Source organism: Solenopsis invicta, chromosome 16 (genome assembly GCF_016802725.1).
Source record: "Solenopsis invicta isolate M01_SB chromosome 16, UNIL_Sinv_3.0, whole genome shotgun sequence".
NCBI classification, from domain to species: domain Eukaryota; kingdom Metazoa; phylum Arthropoda; class Insecta; order Hymenoptera; family Formicidae; genus Solenopsis; species Solenopsis invicta.
The window spans coordinates 14,125,933-14,152,691 of record NC_052679.1 but is presented as its reverse complement, the minus strand read 5'-3'; the positions used below and the strand labels follow the sequence as shown (position 1 = coordinate 14,152,691).

Below are 26,759 nucleotides of genomic sequence, written 5' to 3'. Positions count from 1 at the left end.
CGAAAGTTTTGATTTGTTCAGGATGCGCTTTGTAATGGGCGCGGGACTCTTGACTGTACTCGCAGCTAAATTCACTAACGAACCCGTATGAACTAAAACAACTCTTGTCATCTCTCTATTAAAATAATTAAAGTTGTTTTTAACTGCGGCTCCTTTCCGCCGCAGCGGTCATGGAAGTTGACTCAGCTATTCGTAGGAATTAAACGGGAAGCGGAAAGAGGGAGGAGAGCAAATGTTTTGAGCGATGGCGATTGCGCGTCATTACACCGAGTCTCAATTAAACGGAAAGTAATGGCTGGCATTCGCGGCGTGTATTTTTCGCTTCGACGAATATCGGAGTAAAACTCGAAACACTTTCGATCTCGTTTCACGCTCTCTAAAAACTCTGCGTTTAGCTTTGCCAGTGACTTCCAGTAAAAATTTGCGAAGACTTGGCAACCAACAAAACTCTCCGCCAAATACAACTCCTCGAGCTTGTTCCCGAGCCAAGGCAAGTAATAACTAATCCCTGTATTAGAGGAAAGTTACCAATACGTTTGTCTTTGAATAATATTTCTTAAACAAAAGCCAAAAATAAAACATTAAAGATATTAGTACAAAGTAAAAGGTGTCTTTTGTCAGATGGTACGACAGTTTTTACATTACTGTTTTGTATTTTGTAATAATTAATGCTTTTGCAACATAACTCAAAAGGAGCGTCTGAGAAATTGTGTCTCAACACTGTCATAGAAAGTAGCAATGGTAAAATGCATGCACGATCCCGTAAGAAAGAAGTTAGCTAAAATAAATTGATAAACTAATTAAAAAAAAACACATTTATACATATTAGACAACAAATAATAAAATTAGAAGACTAAAATTGAAAGCTTCCACTTTAGACATTTTTTTTACGTATTTGTGAATCAGACGCTATTTTTTCTATCTTGAGGTATTACAGAAAATATGAAAAAATTCATGAAACCATCCGTCAACATTGTAGTTGCAGATTTTGTAATTCTAATTGTCTATTCTCACGGAAAGAGCTATTCAACGGTTCGTTTTATGCTGCACAGAGATTTTATGTTTCAAATCGCATTACGAGGAAAATATAAAAGTAAAAAATGTAAACAAATCAATTTTAAAAAGCTAAATGTAATGTAAAGCTAAATCTAATATAAAATTTAATATTATCAACAATATATTTATTATTGTTTCAACTATGCAATTTGCAAGAGAAAATCATGCAAATTTTATTTTTGTTTTTAAAAAATTTATTTTTAATTATTATTTAATTTTACATAAAAAATATTATAAATATATGAACTATGGGATTTTAATTTTTTAATTACCCAAGGAAATCATTGTTAGTATTAATATAGTGCAATATGTAGTTTTCGACAAATAAGAAGGTAATTTAGAAGGCCTCTGTCAGTATTGGCAACTTTCTTCTACTTGTACGAATTATCAACGTGTTTAACGTAATATTTCGATAGATAATAAGATCGTCTATCTCTTTCTTTCTTATTCACGAAAATATTGAATAAAAGAGGACTTATCAACGTTATTCATGTGGCACTGTATCGTTCTTGCAGTTTCGTCCTTACGCTCGTGAGCACTATGTTCGTAAGTTTGTATATACACGTGCAAGGTTCACGTATATGCGCAAGATGTCCGGAACGTCCCTTTCTCGTAACCTTTCACCCACAGACTGTACAATCCTAACCAAGAAGACTAGCGATCGTTTCAAAATTTTCACACTAATGACCTCCAAAATAAACTAGGACAAATTGGAGCTTTTAAAATTACAGCAGAAACAAAAATTTGTAGCGAGACATCCATTTAATTTCTCGCCAAAGAAATTGATACGTCGAAGAATCAACGGCCGAAAGATTTGCAACAGCCTGTACCCACATCCGTATCCGGCATGTATACGCCAAGGTAATGAGAATATGTACCAAGGAACGCCCAGAAACAAGATAGTGTGGATGCGCTTTGCGGACGCCGGAGGTCACGGAAGTAGCTGCGAGCGCGTGCTGTCACAGTGCGCTCGTTGGCATCGCTAACTGCTGCACTATCATCACATCGCATTCTGCTTACGAATATCTTGCTGGAAAGCGAGGCATGTGATTCCGTGGAATTTCATAGAACGACCGAAACGGAAGTTAAATGACGTGTATCTCTTTCGATGGCTTTACTATTACGTCAGTTAACAAGATAAACAAGCTGGAATGGATTTTGATACTCGAGACGTTAAACGTATCAAATATAGCGAAGAACTTGCCGCATGTGATCTCGCATATAACCCGTGATGGTCATACTTCCAAATAATAACATAACGGTCACATGAACCCCCCTGCACAAAATCAGTTGCTATTTGTCAGTTTTTTGATATTTTGTTGCATAAATTTTACTGAACATACCTTGAGGCCTGTTCTTTATCATCCAATAATTTTTTTAAATTAGAATTTAACATAATAAAAAAATTCAAATAAGAAAAAATACAAAATTTGACTCTTTTACAAAAATATTCATAAAAGTTTTAATTTTTGAGGTAATTCAACAAAAATTTAGAGGTGTATTCTCAAGATAATTTACTTTCAAATAAATTTAACATAATGAAAAAATTTAAATAAAAAAAACAAAATTGCAAAATTTGACTTTTTAAATAAAAATATTCATAAAATTTTTAATTTTGACATAATTCAAAAATTTAGGGGTGTATTCTCAAGATAGTATATTTTCAGATAAAAAATTAGTTTTATAGAAGGTTGTTCGATTTTGAATGGTCTGTGTACCCTTAAAGTTAGCGTGGGGTTCAAAAGACTCCAAGGGACCATTACGGGATAATACAATTTTGAACATAAATATAAACGAATTTCTTTGTATAACGTTTTAAGTTTGTTACTGTGCGTATTTCTTTTTAAAGCGATATGTATTTTATAATACAAACGTTATCGATTTAATTGCGGTATATTTTAAAATACAAAATCATGCAAGAGTTTATAACGTATATTATACATCGCAGCTGCAACTCATTAGCATCATTATTATTCATAGGTTGTCATTATCAACTCGCTTATAACGAATAAAATTATTATGCATTATGTGCGCTCTCTAAAATTTAACTGATCTCATTAGGGATTATCGCAATGGTCCAATAATTCGAAATTCTGATTCGTCAGAAGCGAACAGCGAATAAGTGTTAACTTTTTGTGCCGCCGTTGACAGAGTCAAATTGGAACTTTTATATTTTTAACTCTGCGTAGCGTGGAATTTGGGTCTCGAGTTAAAATTACGTTTTGGCACGCGCTGAGGAAAATTGAAGACGCAAGAGTCGCTTCTCGTGACACGCAAAGCCACGCGGTGTGTGAAAACGGGCGGAAAACTCGTGGGACGCGTTGAATCACCAAGGAAACTCTCGTGGAGGACTTGAGATTTCAACTTCGTGTCCTTCCTGTATGATACAGCCTCCGGTACCCGAATTGAAAAAGGATACCATCCCTCGCAGTCTGTAATAAGAAGCGCCGTGTCGAAACGTCGCGCTGCACCCAGCCCGCACCCGACTTGCACCCGGCCCGCGCCCGGCCCGCGCCCGCGCCGCCTCGCGGATACGTATTTGCATGACACAACCATCCAGGAAATTCCGCCGAGCGGCGAACGCTAAATAACGGAGAACACGACGCAATCTCTCGCGCTTTTCGCGATTCACGTTGGCGTTTCCCACGCGAGTTTGCCACTACTTGCGTAAAGAGCTCTCCAAGATTACGGTTATAACATGCTCGCATGTTCATGGTGAAAAGTTTTCAGCGTCGCGTTTCTCTTGGCGTGAAGTGGAATAAAATTCGTGCGATCTTATTACAGATTCGTCAAAATGAGTTTCCCCGGACAATGCGTAAACTCGCCGTCTGATCTCGGGATCCATTGTCCGATGTTCGCCTCGCGTGCATTTCATTTAGCTATACACGTTCCACCGCACCGCACCACACCGCACCGCACCGCACCGTACCGCACCGCTCCGCTCATTTCAATTTCATCTCCCGCGAAGAAATGTCGCGCGCGACCCTAACCGAGCTTAAATCGGCTTAAGACGGCTTACACGGTGTACACGACGACGTTCCCTGTCTTTGCACGGATCACTCGCGAAGGGACTCCCTGTCGCGTATTGATCCCTCCGTCGAGTATTCCCGATGCTGCCTCAATTTAAATGGCAATTATCTGAGTGGAAAAAGTCGTTAGATTAAAAGTTATAGCTACGATCGAGCGCGGCTATGGGTATACAGTCGATTAGGCGTGTTTCGCGACCCCGAAATGGATTAGCGGAAAATTGCTTCCGTCGAGTCTGCACACGGCGAGCTGGCCGTAAGCGCATGCGAGATTATATCGTATCATTGCTCGCTATGAGAATTCTTTTACGCTCAGACAGGATTCATATATATGTATATATATACTGTATGAGAATCTCATATTTCTAGAGCCGCAATACGATACAATTGGCGGAAGAAGGCGCAATTGACGCAAAATGGCACACGCTTTGCCATTTTGCGTACCCAAAGCGACAATTGGAATACTAGAGCTCACTTCCGTGCGGTGAGTTCATTAAAAGACTCGAGCGTTCGATCGTAGGAGCTGCAAAGTCGGGTTAAGCTTAACTTCCGTTACAGAACGCTCGCCTAATGGCGGTAACTAAGTGGTACTTTAGGGCCATAATTAATAGTAACGTTTAGTGTCCCGTTGTAACGATAAATGTTGTAATTAGAGTAGCGCGAGCAGTTAGATGCGCGCGCCCGCGCGCCAGCGTGTACGGTATATTAGCGTTCTGTAACAGCTTGTTGTACACACCGTTCGCCTTTCCAGTATGTTTATCCATATGCATCTGGCACACAATAACGACTTGTGTGAATCGCGCGCGCGTGCGACTACTACGAAATCGTCCTAACGAAACGCGTTTAACCAAGAGTAATCCGATTATGAGATTAATTATGGTCCGATTAACGACATTCTTTATACCGTAAAATTAACGTTGTTAATAAACCGGAGTATTGATACCTGTAATATTGCCATTAAAGCCGGTTACGTGCGATACACGTTTCGAGCATAATTCTTTCAAAAACGCAGTCCGATCACATTAAATTATCCAATTTATCGCACGGTTCAACAGACATTAATTAAATCTAAAGGACGTGCATTGTGTCCTTCTTTCGCAAAATACAATTATTCGCTGGAAAGATAGATATTTTAAGCCGTATCCCGCAATACCGTCATTTCATCAGCAATTAGAGTCAAATTAATTTAATAATTATTATCACTGAAAATGAGATAAAATACGAATTCATTGTGCACGCAAAACTATAGACCAATATTTTGGCTTGCGATATGTAAAAAGGAATATAATATCTATTTCTTTTTAATATCACGTCACACACGCAGCATCCAAGACGCCTCACACCAATGTAAGACCATTGCGCGATACGTAGTTATTTTTAGTCGTAGCCGGCTTGAGTATTGTGACAGCGTACATACAAGTTAAGGGAGAAACGTGGGAGATGCTTCCGCCGTGAGAGATGTTTGGATAAAACATTGGCGGGCTATTACTACGGACGGCTGTTTAATCATCTTGGCGTACAATTTAATCGCGTAACGAACAGGAGCGACGGGCTACGGCCGGCTCTTATACGCGCCCGGAACAAGGACGCGGCCGGGACGTGTTTCGTAAACCTCGTAAACGCGGCCCCGGCCATTATAGTCCGCTGTGTGAGTCCAAATTTCACGCTCGATAAACAGCGAGCACCATCGTCCGCGCGTGTATCCGACGATACTACCTGCGCTTGCGAACTCGACGGGGGGGGAGGGGGAGGGGGGGGAGGACATCAACTAGGGCTAGAGAGCGTCAACAAAAAGAAATATCGGAATGTAACCTCCTCCCCGCCCCCGGAATCGGTTAGCCCATCGATTTTCCAACGATTGTCGTTACCGGAATTCCACGGTGAGTGGAATCGGAAGAGATTTTGCCATCCAGCCAGAAATCGAAGGTAATCCGCGACTCGCGCGCGCAACGGATTGCACGTAGGCCGCGTAAACTGCCCGCCCGCGCCGATTCCCTTTTGCGGCGGGGCAAATGGACTCGAACGTCATTGTGATTATCGTTTCCTTACACGGCCAAGTCCTAAATGCAATTACGGAACGCGGGTACAATCAACCGCAGCGGGTTTAACGCGAATATAATTCCCCGTCCCCGGTTCTGCTGCAGTTCTGTTTGCGCGACTCGTTTTAATAAAGTGCAAATTCCGCGCGGTCGGAACTCGTAACTCTGTCCCCAGTGTCCCACGGACTCTCCCTGCTGCCAACGCGTATCCTCTCTCGTCCCGGTATCTCGAGACATATTCCTAGAACGTGACTGCAATAATTGTAGTCTATTACAGGTCCCAAATTATATACCGTTGCATCTCTCACGCGTAATCAACGAACAATTAATTCGTTCGCGTACTTCTCACTTGGAGAAAGAACGTGCGCGCTACCTGGAGACGCATGCAAGAGGGGGAGGAAAAAAAGAGAGGAGGACGTCCGAAACATTTTTACAGCTTACCTTTGCCGTCACCGAGTTCTTTCGCACGCTGCGCCCCGAGTGTCACAGAGGAGGTACAAACCAGCCACCAAAACGTACGCAGCAACATCATTATCACTTTACGTGGATATTATGTTCACCGAGAGATGTGCTTTGTTACTGTTCTCTTTGTGCCCGTGTCTTACAGAACGCGTCGCGCTTCTATCATTCGGAGCTTTAACGTTCTGACAGGTGGGAAGGACGACGAAGATGTGCGATCTCAGTGTCGATCATCCGCGCGAACTGTCATAACGCACGCGTATGTTATAGAAATATACATTGCTTCCGAGCAGACGGCTTACGATCAAATGGCAAGGGGATGAACGTGAAGGCTGCTAAGTGGAGCCTTCGACCGTCTCTGAGGTCGCGTAATTAAATTCTTTGATTGTCTCAATGAAAATATCAGGTCGCGTCGAATCTCAAACGAAGATTTAAGACGAGCGCACGAACTTCAAAAGGGCGAATCACTACGAGATTAACGATTTATTTCGTCGATACGGATTAGCAATTAGAGCGAACGTACTTTCTTTCCTTTCGTAGACGCGCGCGTACGTGTTTTTCTTTTTCTTGCGTAAACAAGTTTTTCAGGGACTCTTACTAACCCGGATCAATTAGTTCTCGTCAAATAGTGATTTTAAGATCAGAAACGTCCGATCTGTCTCGTTCTACGCCCGAAGAAGATTGGCCCGTCGACGGTGGCCTGCACTCAAACGGAACTTCCCGGTTCAGGTGTTATTCAGACTTTGATCGCGGTGACGAGGGTCTTGTATACGCGACCTAGCCACGAATCGGATCGACCTGCGGAACCTTTAATAAAGTCGACGTTCCTCAGGGTAAGGAAGTAATAGGTGAAGGAAAAGAGACTAGAGCTCCCCTGCGGGCACCCGGCAAAGAGGAGCAATCGGACAAGTTCTTGGCGAGCTCGACCGTGCCTCTTATTACGATTCGCTGCTGCAACCGCGCGAACGGCGAGAGGAGGGAAAAAAAAAATACGAGATCGAAAATCCAAACTGTTGATATCCGTTGGCGCAACTGAATGACTCGACTGACAATGAAAATGATTTGAATACAATTTATCGACAAACTCCGTAACTACTAATTAATTCGCGCATTAGAATTAGCTTGGAGAAAAAGATATGCTCATTATTGCGCGAAGAAAAATCTAAGAAACCAACGGGACAGTCACGAATGTTTCTCGCTTCGCGATAACGAGGGAAAATCGCGGCTCTTCGATTCACTTCTCGCGCTAATCGGCGGCGAACCTTCCGAACTTCGGGCAGCTGACTGGACCGATGACCAACGGCGAACGGCGCGCGAAGTCGGTACGTGTGTTACATATAATATATGTACGTATGTGTTACGCTTGTACGTGTACGGGCTTATGTATATATCCAGCACTGACTACGAGTACGAGTGCAGATGTATGCGCGTGCAATTCCGTCTGGACCGAAACTGAGCGACGAACATGCGGCGCGCGAACGCGAATGCCCGGCGTGCAAGCCGAGACTGCGCCCTCCAACGTTTCTCCATAATACACGTACACTCCTTCCCTCTCTCTCTCTAAATGCCCGTTCTCCCGCTACCGGCGGCACCCCTTGCCGTGCGCTAACCCCCTTTTCCCCTGCGACCGAGACCGCCGCCCCTGACTTACCTCGAGAGTGCAATATCCACCCTCTCACTCCTCTTGTTACCCTTCCTCCCGCGCCTCCTCGATAATTCCAGATTTCTGCAGCTGACCGAGATACAAACCGAGTACTCTACCTCGCATCCCGTGCGTTTCTTTAGTGGATGGTACGCGAACTAATATCGTACTTTTTTTTTATTCACCATTATTTCTCCTAATATACCTATTATTATTGATTTTAAAATATATTGCTTTTAATTAAAAGTTCAATTTCAAAGAGGGTAAAAGTCTTACGGGTTACTTAAAGCGACGATTTTACTTGTAACATTACAAGTTCTTGCGAATAAACAGCGCAAAACTTTTTGATGAGTAATAAACCAATGTAGACGCGCGAGGAAAAAGATTTGCATCCCTATCGTAAATACAATATTTCAGACGTTATTAGTGTTTATACGATTAATTTGATACATGGGATTTTGCGTTTTACTAGCGAGAAAAATATACTACGCAATACACATAACATATGCATGAGACGATATCGAAATAATTAATAACGTTATTAACGAATGTGAATATTGTTTTTATAATGACGTCGATGAGAATAATATCCATATCTTTTTCCGTCCAATATCGTAATATATACTCGGTGCTATCGGATAACTGTGCTCTGTTTAAATTCCCTGTATACATATGTATAAAATATATATATATATTCTACGTAATAAATCAGAAATACATAAAATCGTCATATTCTCCATGCTAGCACTATGGTCTTCACGAAAGGTCGATAATGTGAAATCTATGATGGATATAATTCGAGCTTTTTCAGATTAAATCGAAAACTATTGTACATATAATTTTTTTTTACCTCAGTTCAATTTTCCAACTATTCGATGTATTCGTATAACTATTCCTTTTAACACGTCACTCGAATACCATTATTCAAATTTTGACGCTAAACAATCATTGTTATTTAATTTATTTTTACGTATCTGGAAGAAGAAAGAACGTATGATAGTAACTGAACACTCGATAAATTCAGTTGGTCAAGTGATCGAGATTCTGAAAACGTGTGCAGTGTGCGAACTAGCGACCTGGTGACTTGAATTCTTGATCGTTTGTCGTGTGCTTTGATAGGTGAGGCAGCATGTGCTGCATGATCGAGTAACATATATCGCGAAGGGTGAAAGGGTTTCTCGGCTAATCGAGACTTAACTTTTTCTGTGCTCTGTGTTACTAAAGGATAAGGTAAAACCTGGCAATTGGACTGCCGGAATCGCAAGTAAAAATGGTATGTTTCTTTTTTAGAATTTTGGAGCTGCTGATTTTCAAAAAAACTTTAATTTATCGGAAAAGTATTAAAATCGGCATATAAAGCTATTAAATATATAAGAAGCTATTATGAGAACGTGTGTTAATGAAAATTTAAAACTGTAATAAAACAAGCAATATTAATTAATAATCGAATAACACAAACAACACAAATTAATAAGTGAAAGAGGCTTTATTCGAAGCGATTCTTAGTGTTTAAAAATATTTTTTGTGTGAATCTTACGATTTTCAGTCGTAAAATACAACAGAATACAAAATATGTTGAGGGAAAGCCGTTAAAAGACGTAATGGCTCTTCTGAAGGTCAGAGTCTGCTCGTTTCACCCATCATCCTTTCACTACGTGTATACATACTACAAAAATCATTGAGAGATTTTTCTCATACGCTTGACTCAATTAGATGACAAACATAAATGTGAGACGGCCTGTATCGATCACAACAGATTTTAGTGTTGAATAATAATTTTTACAATTTCCGGCTTATGCGAACTGTACGCCGCTTATTCGTTGAACTTGAAACACAATTATCGCATAATGCGCATGAAAACGCAATATTATTAAATTGACGAGCAATTTAATAGTTTTGATGCTCAGAAGCATCTATAGAATCCCCACCCCCTTAGAAAGTTAATTTTCCGTTTCCGAAAATGCTATAGAAAATACGCTTGGGAAAATTGAATTATCTAATTTTTACAATTTCTGGCTTATGCGAACTGCGTGCGCCTCATATTCATTGGACTTGAAACATAGTTTTAATAGTTTTGATGCTCAGAAGCATCTATAGAATTCCCCCCGGGCGAGGGGCGGAGGAGGACTATTAAAACTGTATTTCAAGTCCGATGAATATAAGCGCGCACTTCGCATAAGCCAGAGATTGCAAAAAATTATTATTCAGCATCAAGATCCGCTGTAACCGATATATAAATATAATCTCATATTTATGTTTAACATTTCAAACTTATTGTCAATTAAATGATTTGACCTTTCCACTAGCGTTTTCTTTATAAAATCCCAAAAGTCGCGTTCACATATATTTACTAAAAGAAAATCAAATACGGAATTTGTTAGAGTCCGTCACTAGAAAGGCAATGTGGTAAGTCTTAGACATCTTGTATCCTGTAAATAAAATGGATCTCTTTACATATTGGATGTTTTCCATCTCCGTCACTATGGAGAATTCCGGATTCCTATATCTCAGTTGTACTGCACACTCGTTGCCTGCTCAGCAAGAAAACTCTCAAAGAAGATTCGAGTGGAAACGTGACCCGATAACATCGTTCTTGGATCATTTTGTCATGCGAGCGTGAAGATCGATTTATGCCTTCGTATTTTATGCATTACGGATAGCTTTTACAACCTTGAAACTCGCCAAAATTTTCCGAGACATAGGACGGGACACGTCTCGCCGTGTTGCGTCACCTGAATTTCCTTCTTCTCGATATGATCAATAAAAAAATAAGAATGCATTAAATCGCTAGTCGTCCAAATTAACGGCACGATGTAAATAGCTAATTTTCCGCTTCCGAAAATAATTTGCGATTATTCATCAAATGTAAGAATCAAGAATTTCGATTGTAAGAACAATCAAACACAGTCTTGCAATGACTGAGTGGCGCGCACATCTTAATTACAATCTTCGTGTCGCCAGCAGTGTTGTGCTCAGATAACTCAAAATTATCTAGATGAAGATAAGAAAAATGATATACGATATCTAGGATACAGATGATTTAATTTTAATTTATCTAGATAAAAGATAAAATTGTATATAGTTTTATATACATAATTTCTAAGTATACAACTTCAAAATAATATTTCGGCAAAACTATTATAATATGTTGATTTATCTAATGATATATTTGTAAAATTAAATGTACAAAAAAGTTGTTTATTAATTAAAAATTTTAGCAATATTTTAGCTATATTATGTATTAAACATAGCAAACAAGAAACATAATTAATCCATATACATGTTTACAAAATGCATAATTATTCCTAAATTATAATATAGAAATATTGCAGCACAAAATATTACATATTCAGCATGGTAACGTTTTAAATAAAGAACTAAATGGTTTTTGAAATAATTGTAAAATATTTATACCTTATACATAAATTTTATTTCGGTAAAACTTCTGCATTATGACGTAAGCCAGTTTATCCGTATATTAATTATCTCTATCGTATTGTACAAAAATCACATAATTATGTAATATTTTATTATTTTTTAAATATATTGTGCCCAACATTTTGCATCACAATCCAAAATTACTTGTTTTAATCATTTTACAAGTTACATTCTTACAGTAACAATTTAAGAATAAACTTACAATTAGTCATGGACAGAATGACAAATTCTTGACATGGGATTTTGAAAACAGTTTTTTCATGGAAAATCAAATTATATACGTTCATTTACATTTGGTATATTTGATGATTGCTATCTGATAATGTTTAGACACTTTTAATCACTTGTGTTTTATTATGCGCACATAACAAACTACGATGGAGTAATTTAGGTCAGTAGTGTAATTCCGTACATTTATCTTACTCAACACTAAGAATCGCTGTGACTGATTTAAGCCTGATAATCTTATATTCAAAAAATCTAAGTTAAAAAATAAAGGGAACATACAAATCACATTATATTATGAATAATAAAATTCTATGTAGAAATTCCTAAAAGGAATTGTATGAGAAATTCTAAAGTTTTCTAATTTATAGTTTTGTAGCAGTACATAACAAAACACAGTACAGACTGCACAAATCAGCACAAAATTTACATGTTACTGAAAATCTATAGTTTGCGATACGTATACACTAAATAAAATTCTCAGTACAAACAGTGAACTTCAGAATTTTAACCATCATTTTGAAAAATTTTCGTATTAGGATAAATGATAACTTGAGGCTAGAAAAATAAAATTTTATTTTCGCGTTATTGCTTACCTCAGATAATTTGAAAAATATAATACTTATTTTATCTAAGATAAAAATAATATACATTATAATAATCTAAATAAAAATAAGATAAAGCTTTTTTCATCTAAATTTTTGTCTAAAGTTTTTTTATCTACGTGGCTATTTAAATAATTTTATATATAGATAACGGCATATATTCACAAGATTTATTAATTCCGATAAGATAACATTTATTAAATTTATGACAAAATCTTGCATAAAAATTATAATTTGCAATCATGTAGATATATTTATAAATATTATACAAAAATGTAGAAGTATTGACCTTTCGTAAAATATTGATAACTAATTGTTTACGCATGTAATTTTGAAATAGTATTTCGGATAACTATGACGATTTGTCAATTTATCTTAATGGTATATTTGCAAAATTTAATTTATAAAAGAAATTGTTTAACAATTGAAAAAATATTTTAGCTGTATTATGTGTGAAACATTTGGAAATTGATCCACTTACAAAAATGTCTAATTATTTCTAAATTACGATGTATAAGTATTGCAGCATGAAATGTAACATTATAAATTAATAATCAAACGATATTAAAATAATTGTAAAATGTTTATATCTTAAACTTGGATTCATCTAATTTCTGATAAATATCATTTGGAAATTTTATTTTGATAAAATTTCTGCGTTATGGCGCATCATCTTAGCGCAATATTGCAAAATTTTCATCAATTCGTGATACCGTTATTGTGCACCAATTGCACAATGTGTCTATAGGGGAACTTAATTTGTACTTGTTTAGAGAGATAGTTATTTTCGGTTATTAACGATGCAATTTATTGTTCAGACGATTCTTCGGCTCGAGAGGACGTGAACAAAAGGCCTTTTCCTACAACGAGTAGACTATGTACGTTTCGCTCGAGCAACCGAGTTCTTCGGACTATCGAACAACATAACCGAGATTTCGTCTGACAAAGCCATCCGCGAGCACAAAACCATTTACGTCGCGACTGAGCTCGATGACTTTAGATTTTTACTGGCAGTCGCGGACAGATCCTTGACCTCTCCGTCGCCTTCTGAAACAACGACTCCGACGGCGGCGGCGGTGGCGAGTGTCTCTCTGTCTTTACGAAATCTCTTCGCGAGTTTTCACGATCACGATACTCAGGGGGCAGAAAGCTTCGCTTCTTTCAAGAATGGCGGCAAATATAACACAAGCCGATAGATATCGTTAATTAAATACCGGCGGACGAATCGTCGGGCCGGATGATTTATTCGCGTCCGTTCGTCTTCCATTTCTCTTAACGTTCCGTACGAATTCCGTAACCAGATCAAAGACCGGAGGAGGCACCACGCGAGACGAGATCACGGAGTAAGCTGTGATAAATTCAACGTCCCGCGAACGCTCGGACTGGCCATAAATCGAGATCGCTCGTGCGACGTACGTGGCCGCGTTCCTTACCTTACGTTCGATATAACGCGCGTAGGCCGTAGGTACACTGTGTGTATGTTTACGATGTCTTTCGGCGATAACCAACCGCGAGATTGTGAAATACGTACCTTTTTGCCAAAATGATCGCGATTGATTTAGGTTTTGGTACAAATGGCGCGTGAGGGTCGTAGTGAAAAATAAATAAACCGAGGGAGGGGGGGGGGGGGAAAGAAAACGAGAGGGCCATTGGAAGTTTTCGCGAAACTTTTTCAACCGCGCATGTTTCCTTTGAGACGTAATAAAATCCCACGTAGACCCCCGACTCGCTTTTAAATTTCTCACGGAAATGAATCAGATAGCTTTCTGCCTCCATTATCGCTTCTTACGGAAACGAGGTTCCCCGGAGGATTCGAGCCTTAACTTATTTCGGATGCAGATAAGACGCGATGGAACGTAAAATATAAACGCAAGATACTATGAATTTCTAGTAGCGTAATAACGTCGGGTCTTAAAGGACTTTGCTTTGTGCGCGACCCGGGAAAGTAAGTCGCGATGCATTTTGATACTTTGGCCAGTGTTAACGACGTATTCGCTGTAAAAGCTATTCTATTCCACGTGGATTCGTAACGCGGGGATGTGCTCACTTACTTAGAAAATACGGCTCCGTCATTGCCAGTCGGCAAATGGTTTACGCTTGAACTTAGATCAACCTTTGAGCGTAAACTCGATTTTCGCTGTAACTCGCCATAATGCCGAATGCGTTTCGCGAAACTCGATTTGCGTGAGGCTCTTCGACAAAGATCCAGTATCACGAGGCTCAGTTTCGCGTGCTTTTCTCCCTTTCTCGGGAGAAAAGGCGAAAAGTAGTAGATAAATGTATATTGGTACCGACTTCTCATATCGCGTCCCCATTAAAGCTCATTGTTGTACTTCGCGTTACCTTTCGGCGTTCCGGCGACGATCGATCCGGCCTACAATTGCGCGCGTCTCTTCAATAGAAGCTCTTGACACAGAACTCTAGCGACCGTCCGTTATAATTTGCTTCCGGCATCGCGAGTAAACCTGTGTAGCATAGTCAAGCGGCTATGCTAAACCGATTGTCGATTGATCGGTCGGTGGGTCGGTCGGTCGGTCGGTCGGTCGGTCGATCGGTCGGTTGGTCGGTCGGTCGGTCGCTCGGACGATCGGTCGATCGGTCGGTCGGCCGTTGTAAGAGCGCGAACGGCGAATGTGCGTTGAACGGCGGCGAACGGCAGCGAACGAGTAGCGATCGTGGCGGCCAACGATACGCTCGTATTCGAACTTCGTTTGGCTGTTTTCAAACAGGGTGTATAATAAATTCGATTAGCCACGGCCGGCGAATCGCTCGGCTCGTGTACACGGTACATCGAATTTGTCACGATTGATAGTGCCCGGTCCCCGATACGGTCGCGTCACGCAGGAAAAAATGATTGATTACGCTATCCATGCATTATTGTTATGCGCGCGCGGCAATGCCAAAAAGCGTTCCATTAAACCATTACGTGAAAAAAATTAACGTACCGCCCGTGATCGATCGAGCGTTTCCGCTAAATCGAATCGAGAAGCGTTTCGCGCGTCGCGTCGTTCCCTGTGTCATTCGCGCCGATCACAATTTCGAGGCAGTCTCCTGTCCTCGCCAGATAATCGACGAACGATATATCTACAAACGCTTGACATGAATCTGCCAGTTATTATTATAACTCAAGCAGCATCGAACTGTATCGTGTAACTAGAGGATAGGAATTAAATATATATTAAATCGGAATAAAATATATTTTTACGTATTGACTAACAAAGTTTGTAGAACTGAATGAATTGAACCCCTTCTACTTTATACATCTTTTTGCACTGCATCAATGGATGTATCTTATCCGATGCTGTTTTTCCTACCAGACGATATGAAAAAAAATGTGAAAAAATACATGAAACGTCTGCTAACGTTGTAGTCGAGAATTTGAATTTATTTTTGTCTATTCCCAGCAAACACCAAGTTACAGTTACAAAAATGTTAGTTGTAATTTCTCACTCAACAATATAGCTGTTATATAATAGTTACGTTGAACGGGAAATTACAACTAACATTTATATAACTGTAACTTTGTGTTTGCTGAGTTTCTCACGGAGAGGCGTACACATCGATTTTATGTTCCAAATTGTACTGAGAAAAATATGGAATAAAAAAATATACACAAAATAGTTTAGAAACTAAACAAATATGTAAAATTATTGTCAATAATATACTCACTATTAAACAATGCAATTTGCTAAAAGAAAATCATGTAAATTTTATTTTCGCTATTCAAGAATTTGTTTTTAGCAGATTTTATATAGAAGAAAGCAATGAATATATCAACTATAGGTTTTTATTTCTTCAATTATTTAAGCAGATTGTGTTTTGATTAATATTAACACAGCGCAAGTTTACGGGAAATAAGGGGGTGCCGGTTTGCGGAAGGTTATGACTAACATTGACGAAATTCTTCTATTAGTAATGATGTAAATGTCATAATTAGTTGCACTAAGAAAAATGTCCCGATTAAATCAACGAAACGTACTTGATAGAGTTTATTTTTGTAAGACTAAATGACATTTCTATCATAATTAGATTTGACATGTTACAGCAAGAACGTTTAATAAGATTTTAACTTATAAGGACTTAATTAGATCTACAAAATATCTAGTTACAGTAATACGCGACACCACTAACTGATTAACACGTTGTAATTTAAGAACCAGGCAGAATAGAATAAAAGACGCAGCGCGAAGGAAAACTTTTTCCACTAATATTCTAACAAAATGATTCTTCTCTTATTGAATATGAATCTCCAATTTTGGATTCGAAGTAAATGAAAAATGTATTTTGATTGTATAGTTTTATTTTGTAAAAGGATTGGTAAAAAAACATGTTTTTTTTAAATATTACGTTTTTTATATTTATTAAATGTTTTTGATGATGTAAACATGTTTTAAACTCCTATAATAATAATGAGAGGGGGGGGATTAATCATATAATCTGGTATAATTTACACAAAAATTCTAACTTGTTTATTTTCCAACAGACTAGTTGCGTTTATCAGAATTCTAAATAATGCATTCAAATTCTTTTCTCCAATATACGCGTTATCGATTTTATTAAAACATTATTATGATAGATTTGCTTTAAAATCGCATCCTTTATCAATTGTATTTACGTAGACTTAATTATAGTTGTACTTTTAGCTAATTGGATTTGCAGTTTATCCCGTGCACATTGCAAATAATGCCCCGTATTAAATCCCACAACTATTCTCACGAATGCATCGTCCACGATGCGCTGAGAAACCCGGATATGATACTCTGCATTCGCGCAGGAAGACATTATCGATGTTGAACTACGTTATTCCGAACGGCAGCGGCACCGAGGAAGTAGGTCGAAGGATAAATAAGCATTAGCGAGGGAGGAATAAAATATGTTGTTCATATTCCGTGTAGAACAATATTACCGATTATTGGATTTTGGACTGGAAGATAGCAAGTAGGCAGAGGCAGCGATGAGAATAAAGTATTTAACAAATCATTTTAGCATTGCTGCCCGCAATTTCCGAAATCCCTCATAAACGTCAATTATCTCTCCCCAGATCTTTATCCTTGGTCAAAATTGGTTTACATCCACATGATGAATGGAAAATGTCCGCGGAAACGTCGTCGTCCCGTGTTGGCAATTATTATTTTTCACACCGTGTTCGGGCGTCAGAAGCGGAGACTAAAGTTCCCACTCTCATATCCTCGGCCAAAGAGGCTCGCGGGATTGAATGGCAACCATGAAAACCATCGAGGCTCAAACTTTTTCTTTCTTGAAACGGAAATAATTTGAATAGTCGCTACGATGACGAGAAACTTTTTCCGCGAGTAGTTCTGGAATCGGCCGCATATTATTATCAGGCTCAGGGGTCCGTGAACCATCAAGCTCGTCCTTTTCTTTCTCTCTTTCCTTCTCTTTCTCTCGGTGATCTTTATCGATTCGGCTACGCGGAGAAAAGCGTGGAGAAGCGTCGCGCAAGAAGTGTTGTAGAAAGTAACTAAATCGTAGCTCAGCGCACTCTCCCGCACACAAAAAGAATCCCTTCGACGCTCTCTCATTAAATGTCGGATTACCTATAATTGGCTGGCAAAGAGGACGTGAGAGGCACCGGTCTGCACCAATTTGCCAAGAAAGAGGATAACGACGAGGACGAGAGAAGCGAGGATAAAAAAAACGTCGAAGGATACGTATACAGCTCACGTTGCGGTCTCTTCCGAGGCGCCCCGGAACAAACAGAATGAAAGCTTCCCGCCTTTGTGCTCTATAACCCGATCTCTTTATCGCGGGAAATATTCTTTAAGCGTAGAGAATAAAACGGAAGTAAAAGTTGGGGAGTAGTGAATGGGCGCCTGTTGGCATGCCTCGCAAGTATACGGTGCGAGTAGAGGAGACGGAAAATAAGCGAGAGGACGAGAGACGAACGATCGGAAGATGCGGCCGGGGAGGAACGATACCGATGAACGAGCTGAGACGAAGAAGGACGGGGAGACCTGGCGCGGTCGCCGGGGGTTAAGGGTTCGGGCAACGAGGCAGAAGAGGCCGTAGGATGTTCGTGAAATACAGGGCATTTCACCAATAACGTGACAAATTTACAGAATTTGCCTTTCCGGCGAGCTTAGGGCGAGACCAAGAATCATTTTCCATCGTGGACTTCAGATCGGGGCGCTTAACTAAAATCATTTAACGCCGGAGAATGCCAAAGTACGTGGCTATCAAATGGAACAATCGCACGCTTCGCTATCGCACCAGGCAGGTATGTATCGATAGACCGCAATACGAAGGATATGCGCTCTCGCTAAGTACCTGTTAATAACAACGACGTGTATACATGTATAATGGTTCCGCACATCATCCCACTATCAGCTGGCCTAACAAGGTAATGTAGTTGCAACAACTATTTCGGAGCAACCATCCTGTGCTTCACGTCGCGCGCAACAACCGGGCGTTCGCTGCGTGAAGCTTGTGCGGTCGGTCGTTAGTGCTCGGCTAATTTCGAGTTACCATCGTCAATTTAAATTACCGCTATATCAACGAATCTCGATCGATCTTTAAATACTCGGCGAGTACGGCGAATGAAATTTTCACATGGAAAGAAAAAGGGGGAAAGGGCGGAAAGATACTTGGAAGATCACTTGGTCATTTGTACCAAATTCCATTCTGGAACACTTCTTATCGATTTTTGTCGTGTTTCCGGAAACTGATTAATTTCACATTGCCTTGGGGTAATTAAGAAAATCAGCGTGGAGAGAAAAAGTCAAAGTGCAGAAGACAATTATTTTTACAGAAACAAATTCTCTGAAGGGATGTTTAAAGATGTATGTGACGCATCTCGAAGCATCATAAAAAATTTAAAACTTTTATTATTACGTTTGAATGTCTCCGTAAAATTCCAGCATTTTTCTCTTATTCGTTTGAAAGTTATTTAATTCTTCGTTTGCTCTTGATTCTTATATAAAATCGCCTTTTATAGGACTTATTTGCAAATTTAATGAAAAAGAAGTGTTACGATTTAAATCAAATTTCTTACGTATGTTAATAAAACTCTAATAAATATTTTTGCAAAGGGGTTCATTTGTTTCATATACTCAAAACTGCAGCAAAACAAGATCATTTTTATTGCAGAAATTTTTATAAATCAATTTTTTCATTGTTTTCTTTTTTGCAGCTTATTTCGGACACTTGTGATCGAAATTCGTTATCACTGATTAGCAAAAGCCAAGTAGCTGTCAGTTTTTAAATTTCGATATAACTTTTAGTTTGTATTGTATAACAAACATCTTTAAGTATCTATAAATATTTTAACAAATTCCAAACCCGATTTTCTTTCGTAGCAGATAGTTACGTGTATTTTACACCGACAGATAATAGCATTCCATCGAAAGTGCCAATAGTTTGCGCGGCGAAACCCCAAAAGAACGCAATTTCGAGGTCCTGAGGCGGAAAGCGCTACTCGAAAGGAGTATTAGAAACAAGGAGGAAAGATTAAGCGTCAGTATGTTGTCTCCAAACGTGGTTTCTTGGTGTGCCAATGGACACACACGCCCATGAACTAAACTTGGCTGCATAACACGAGCTTTGTCTACCGCGAAGCAATAAGGCGACACAGAAGCTCGAAAGGACTCTAATTACGTCAGAGGATTAATTTCGTATAATACTACGACTCAGTCGGAACCGTAAACTCGCATCTGTTTGTCCAGCTATGATTTAGCATAATTATTCAATGCCGCGATGCTATTACCTTAATTCCTTTTTTATCAATGAAGAGCGCTACGCATTCGTAGCAAATAAAAGAACAAGTATTTAATAATTGAAAAGCAATGTTGTGATAAGATATGAGAAACAACATTGTGACAAGATATGAGAGACAATATTATGTTCTCCCTCAAAGAACTATTGTGAAATAAATAATTGAAAAATAAAGATAGCAAGAGATGAGTGATAATTTTATCATTTTCTATTTCTTCTTTGCGAGCCTCAAACTAACATTATATGTATTACAGTTTATGTTACAGCAACCTCTTCGTCCCCGTTATCAAGGTTATGACTTACGATTAACGTGCAAAGCGTTAATTAATCATGCGCAGTGGCTATATAACCATTTATATTTTCCAACATGAAATCCGATTACGGGTCGTGTATCAGAACGATGTTTTATATTCAGCGCGTCGCGACAGGTCGGTTTCAATTTCTTCCAGTGATACTGACGCCGGATCGGTATCCAAGAAAAAAGGATGCTTTTTCACACGAGCTACCGTCAGCACGAAGCCCGCAAATTCCACACCGGTTCTCCTCTGTGGTTCTATCGCGGATAGTAATTTCCAGGCGCGGCATTTGCGTTTTAAGCCGCTTAATGCGCGAGAAGAGAATTTGCCAGGAATTTAATCAACTCGGCCGAACGTTGATTGCCGAATGGCAATTATCGTGTTCGCGACCGTCAGAGAGTCTTGTCGTTAAACACGACGGAGTGTTTGACACCTTCCTTCTTACCAACAACACCGACACCGATGACGGTGGACACGTTGGAAAGTCATTTCTAAAGGGAAACGAAGTCGCGCGCTTCCGTCGTGAAGGAATAATAATGAGACGTAGTTATCGACGGATTAATGGGAAAAATTGCCTGTCGATCTCCAAAGTAAAGAATGAATGGAGATTTGGTTTAAAGGCTGTTGACTCTCGAATGCGCGACCTTTAAAATTAAGCGGTGAGATATTTTGACGCATATTGATTCGCCCATTCATATCTATCAGTTTAAATACACGTTTCGGTCGCAAAATAAAATTTTGTTTTCCAAAATCCTTTTTGAAATGACATATTTTTCGAGATGCGAAAGAAAATGATTAACGAGGTATTGACTGTCACACATATTACTTGATTTGCATCTAATACCTTATTACTTTGGGGTCGCGGATAAATATATACGATCACAAATTAAATTTTTATATTATACGTATATTCGCATATACATATTCTGAAATGTGTGAAAACGCGAGATAAGCTTAATTAATAGTGAAATTATCAATCTAGATGATGCAGTGCGATTAAAAATTGCAGACATTTCTTGCCAGGTCATATCTAAGATATTGCAATGGATCACATCAAACTTATTGCCCTGCTTTCAGTCCCTTTTTCTCCTGTTGTATTCTCTTTTGAGAGTATCGAGCTGATTGGAACGTGCAAAATGAAAGGGGAGAGGTGTACGAAGACGTACTTTACCCCACTTTCAAACAGCACATAAAGTGACGAACTTTGTCTTCGTGAACCTGGCACACCGATTGTATTTTCTAGAAGCACGAACTCCTCTAGAAAAAGACTAGAAGTAAGTATCTTTGAAAGAAAAATTGTCGCTTGATAGAGCAGCAATGTTCGCCAACTTATATTAGCCGCGTCCTATCCTTTTGATGTTATAGATCACAGTGAGGTAAGGTATTGATCGTTTCGTGAATGCAACACGGGAAAACTAGAATGCGTTATCTTCGCGTCGCACGTTCGGCAGTGTCGAATAGACACTGCAATTCCCTGTCACTGGCGTGCAGATTATAAACGTCTCTTTACGCAACAGTAAAAATGTGCGCACGGCCAAACACATGCGTGACTTCCATTAGACCGTCATCCACCGTGTCAATTGATCCGGATGTGGCAGGGAAGGGTAACCAGAAATACTTTAGTCCAGTAAACGGGTAATGGACGCATCTATTTTATCCAAGCCGCGGCAATTAGTGAAAATACCCTTTTCACGCTTCGCTAGGAACACCTGCGCACACTTTATTCCTTGCGTGCGAGAGCTAATAGATCGACTCGTTACTCGCGTTTACAATCGGCTTGCGAGAGAAGAAGCGAACGGATTTTTTTTGACGGCACAAAATATTTCTATTTATAAGAGAAACTTCATATATTTACATAACGTGTACCGGATGCACGCACGGAGATATTTATTCAACAAAACGCAAAAACAAAGTGATGTGTTTTTATCCCACCTACGGTATCAGATAAAAATTTGATATAGCCATCACTCAATCGATTATTTATTGATAACATGCGCAGATATTGTATGTTGCCATACATTACCATACATTCAATAATTTACTTAACTGCCAAGTGTTTTCATTTTTTACGTAACATAATAGAATTATTATTTCAACTGAAAAGAGGCGAAATATATGCAATTGAATTTAAAAGTAAGTTATTAACATGCATCTTCTTTTATATAAATTATTTAGTAAATATGTATTATTTTTAGTATACATATTTTAACACGTATTTAACATAGTCTAATTTCTGGAGAATATTTGGAAATTTTCCTGATTTCAAGCTTTATAATAATATTCACACAATAAACTGTTTAAATATTTTATTCTTTACTTGAAGACATTTCCTAACAAACTTTTAACTTAAAGATATACGAGTATATTTATATTTTATCTTGTTTCACAAGCAAAAAATACGAAGGGTAGGAGTAATCTATTTAGACTTTAGACTGAATTATTCGTGAAATATGTTTTATATAGATTGTCTGTACTGTATTGCATTGTACATTCATATGTCAAATGTTCACGTAAAATTATTAATTAATCTATCCAATACAAAATTAAATCTTTTTACATTTCATTACCGTTTGCATTCGTGATACAATTGACCATAGTTCTGCAAGACACGTTCAATCCTCAAAATTATAATTTTTGAATTATTGTAATCAACAATTCAACTCCGTACATTTTTCTACATTAAACAGAAAAGATCCAAGCCTAAAATTAAGAAAAAATAGTTTTTACATACATTTTTTTTAAATCACATTTAATATTATTTGCATTTTTCTCGAAATGGATTCATGTGAGTTAAGCGTTTCTTGCGTAACTATGGCCAATTGTTTCTTCAATACAGTAAGTAGGAGATATTAAGAAAAGAGGCAATTTTGACATTTTTATTTTAAAGATGATTATATATTTTTCATGTCAAGCTTAGCCACCAGCGGGACTGTTTTATGGCCATTGTAACATCGTAAAATTGTGATCCTAGCGTAAGTAGAAAATGCAACGATATAGTCTGGCACATAGTTTCCCACTAAGTAGTCTTGGCAACACGATGCAGGAATTTGACTGGTTTGTGCGGTCCTTTTTAGCATGCCAGTGCTCATTAACGAACGCAACGTTGGTGAATCCTCTGTGAAATTTGAATAAGTGTCGAGCTTTCAAATGCTAGTCGAACGGAAATCATTATCTGATTATCTGCTTCACAAAGCTTCGTTTATTCTCTGCACATTTATTTTATTTATATGTTCACATAAGTTTACATGTACGTTTTGTAAAATTGGTTAGATTTATAATTTTAATAAAATTAAAAAGATTTTTTAAATAAAAATAAATTTTCCATCGGGAAAAACATAGGGCATTTTTCAAATTATAATCATTGAAATCAGTTATATAAAATAGCTAAAGGAATAAATAAATAAATGATATGCTTTTACACGCACACATGCACACGCACACGCACACGCACGCACGCACACATATACGCACATGCCACGCACACTCACACTCGCTCTTATATTATATTCTAGGTTTCGCGTGATACTTGTTAATAGCAGACTCCTGAGATCATTTTGAGACAAAAATCCTAATAATAAAATGTCGAAGCTACAGTAGCTTTTAAATGAGAAGTTTTTAAAGGTGGCAAATTGAACTGTTCAAATTCGCACGTTTAGGTGCACTGCACCACAGTAATATTCTTATAAAAATAATAAGTTATTTTTTATATTGATTTTGTATATATTTTCATGACATGATATGTCATAATTGAACGGTTTTCGAACGGTTTGATTTACCAACTTTAAATCCATATTTAAAAACTGTTATAACCTCGACATTTTGATATTAGGATTTTCGTCTGGAAATAATCTCAGGAGTTTGCTACTAGCGGTCGTTATGAAAGGTCTAGGACACCCTGTATATAAAAATCGTTATTTCGTGAAAAATACTTTTTATTCTTTCTATAATGTTTTCCGAAGTAGTAGAACGTTGAAAGTAAGACAGCTCCTTCACTTTTCCTCAAAGATAATAGTCCAAACACGTTAAATCGAGTGACCTCTTATTCTCCGATCCATTTGTTTGTTACTTTTAACTTGTTTTACCACTTCAGAAAATATGTGATAGAAAGAATAAAAAATATTTTCCGCGTAATAATGATTTAAAAGTTGGAAGTAGTCCAAGCAAGTTTTTTGTGAAGATAGGCAGTTTAGATCAACATAGTGAAATTGTTCCAAACTTTCAGTTTGATTTTTTTCTTTGGTTTATATCCTGAAAGTTAAATTTTCGAAAAGATACTAATACAAAGTTCTTCAGTTTATTCAGTATTATCGATAGTATGACTCAAAAATATTCTTTCCCGTTAAACAATTTTTTTATTGATAGTATAAAAATTAAGGATATTTAAGATTACGCAAGGCTGTTAAAATATCAAACATCTCTCTACTTATTTTGCAATTTTGATAGTTGATGTCTTCCTAACTTTAACCGTTTTTGAGAAAAACCTCGTGAACTTTTCATCAAACTAATTCTATGTATATGTATATATCTTTTCTCTTGACGCGTACTTTGGGGTTATTTTTCTGCAAAAGGGTAATGAACGGAAATTTAAATTAGTGTATATTAGAAGCACATAAGTAGCACCAAATTATGGTATCAGCGTTTATCTTTTTATTATTACTTTTTGTAATTAGCTTTATAATTTTCTTTAAAGTTAGCAAGAAGTTTCTTATTAAATGATTAGAGCAGTGCTCGCAACCAAATGTACATTTCAGACCGATTTCTGAGGCGACGTCTACTATCTCTCCACTATCACTTGACACTCGAGCCGCCAATCGCGCGTGGAGAGCTGCAGCAATCCGCATTTCAGAAATATATTGGGTATACTCCTTCCAAACTATTATTAAAGCACTCATCGAAGTAATTTATTTTCATATATATTAAACATTATATTTTCTTTTATTAATGTATTTTATGTGTTTTTTGTAATAATATAATATTGTAGCAATAAATAATAATTATAAACTTTTAACCATAACTTTCCATAATCATTTATGAGGTATTATTGAAGATGTGTTTTGTAAAAATGTTTCCTTCAGTAGGTCTATTCTACTAAAAATAAAATAAACAAATATGGCACCGGCAAGAAAGCAAAATTCTATATTGCAAAATCTCAGCAAACATAAAATTACAGTTACATAAATAGTAATTTCAACTGATAAGGACTGATAAAAGGGTGACTCACGCAAATACAGTTAATTAAGTTAATTATTCGCCATCTATAAAAAAAATATGCGATGGATTGCATAGAGAAGCGTTATTTCCTGCGACACTGCCACGGAGAAAGATGACACTACGGATTTGGCAAACCGTTGGTCACGCGACTGCCTCCCGTTTTTGCTGACGGCTAGAACTGTTTACTTTGTATATTGATACGCTGAGAATAACTCTAAAGCGAGTCGAAACGTTCGTTTGTAATTCGAAGATAAATAAATAATATAATATTAATACGATTGCGCACTTTTACCCGAGCTGACTCTCATTAGCCTTATTCCGATTACTGATTGTTTCAAATTTCGAGAGTCCTGAATTAATTTCAATTATTTTTCAAGTTATATAAACGTTAGTTGTAATTTTCCACTCAACAATGTAACTGTTATATAACGTAACATACTCGTTGTAATCGTTTATATCGAGTAACAATTGTTTGTTTTTTTAGGGCGTTTTTTGCAACATTTGAATGTTTAAAGTGATCTACTATTTTACTCCCTTCTGCAATTAAAAACCGAATCTTCACAACAAAGTAAGTTATTTCTAGGGAGAAAGAAATAATAGATAATGGTATCTGATGGATATCTAACAGATATTTATCAGATATCATTCTATTAGATACCAGACGTTTAATCGACGTCGATTTGATTTATTTGTTTTCCCTCGGTTTACTGCTGGTTATTAAATGCATTACATTCGATATAGAACGCTGTGATTTAAAATTTTAATCTTCTCATTACCGGGCACGAGCTGGATTGTTGTTTAAAATATGATCATGTTCTTCGACTTGTATGTCTGATTAAACGAAATATCACACATGACATTTTTATTTGAGCTTTCTGTCAGAAACATGTTTAAAAACAAACAGGTGTATATGACACGTGTAGAAGTTCTACATGTTTTTTCTGACGCGGGTATCTGTAGGTATACGGCGTGTATTATTATTTACAGATTATTATTTGTCAGATGTAACGTGTAGAACGATTACACATGTC

At 37.8% G+C, this 26,759-nt stretch overlaps 1 protein-coding gene across 1 annotated transcript in view; it reads right to left on the bottom strand.

Annotated features, from left to right (window-relative positions):
* LOC105204975 (suppressor of lurcher protein 1) overlaps window positions 1–26,759 on the bottom strand; it is a 486,519-nt gene that overhangs the window by 129,159 nt on the left and 330,601 nt on the right. The gene's annotated exons all lie outside the window — the stretch shown is intronic.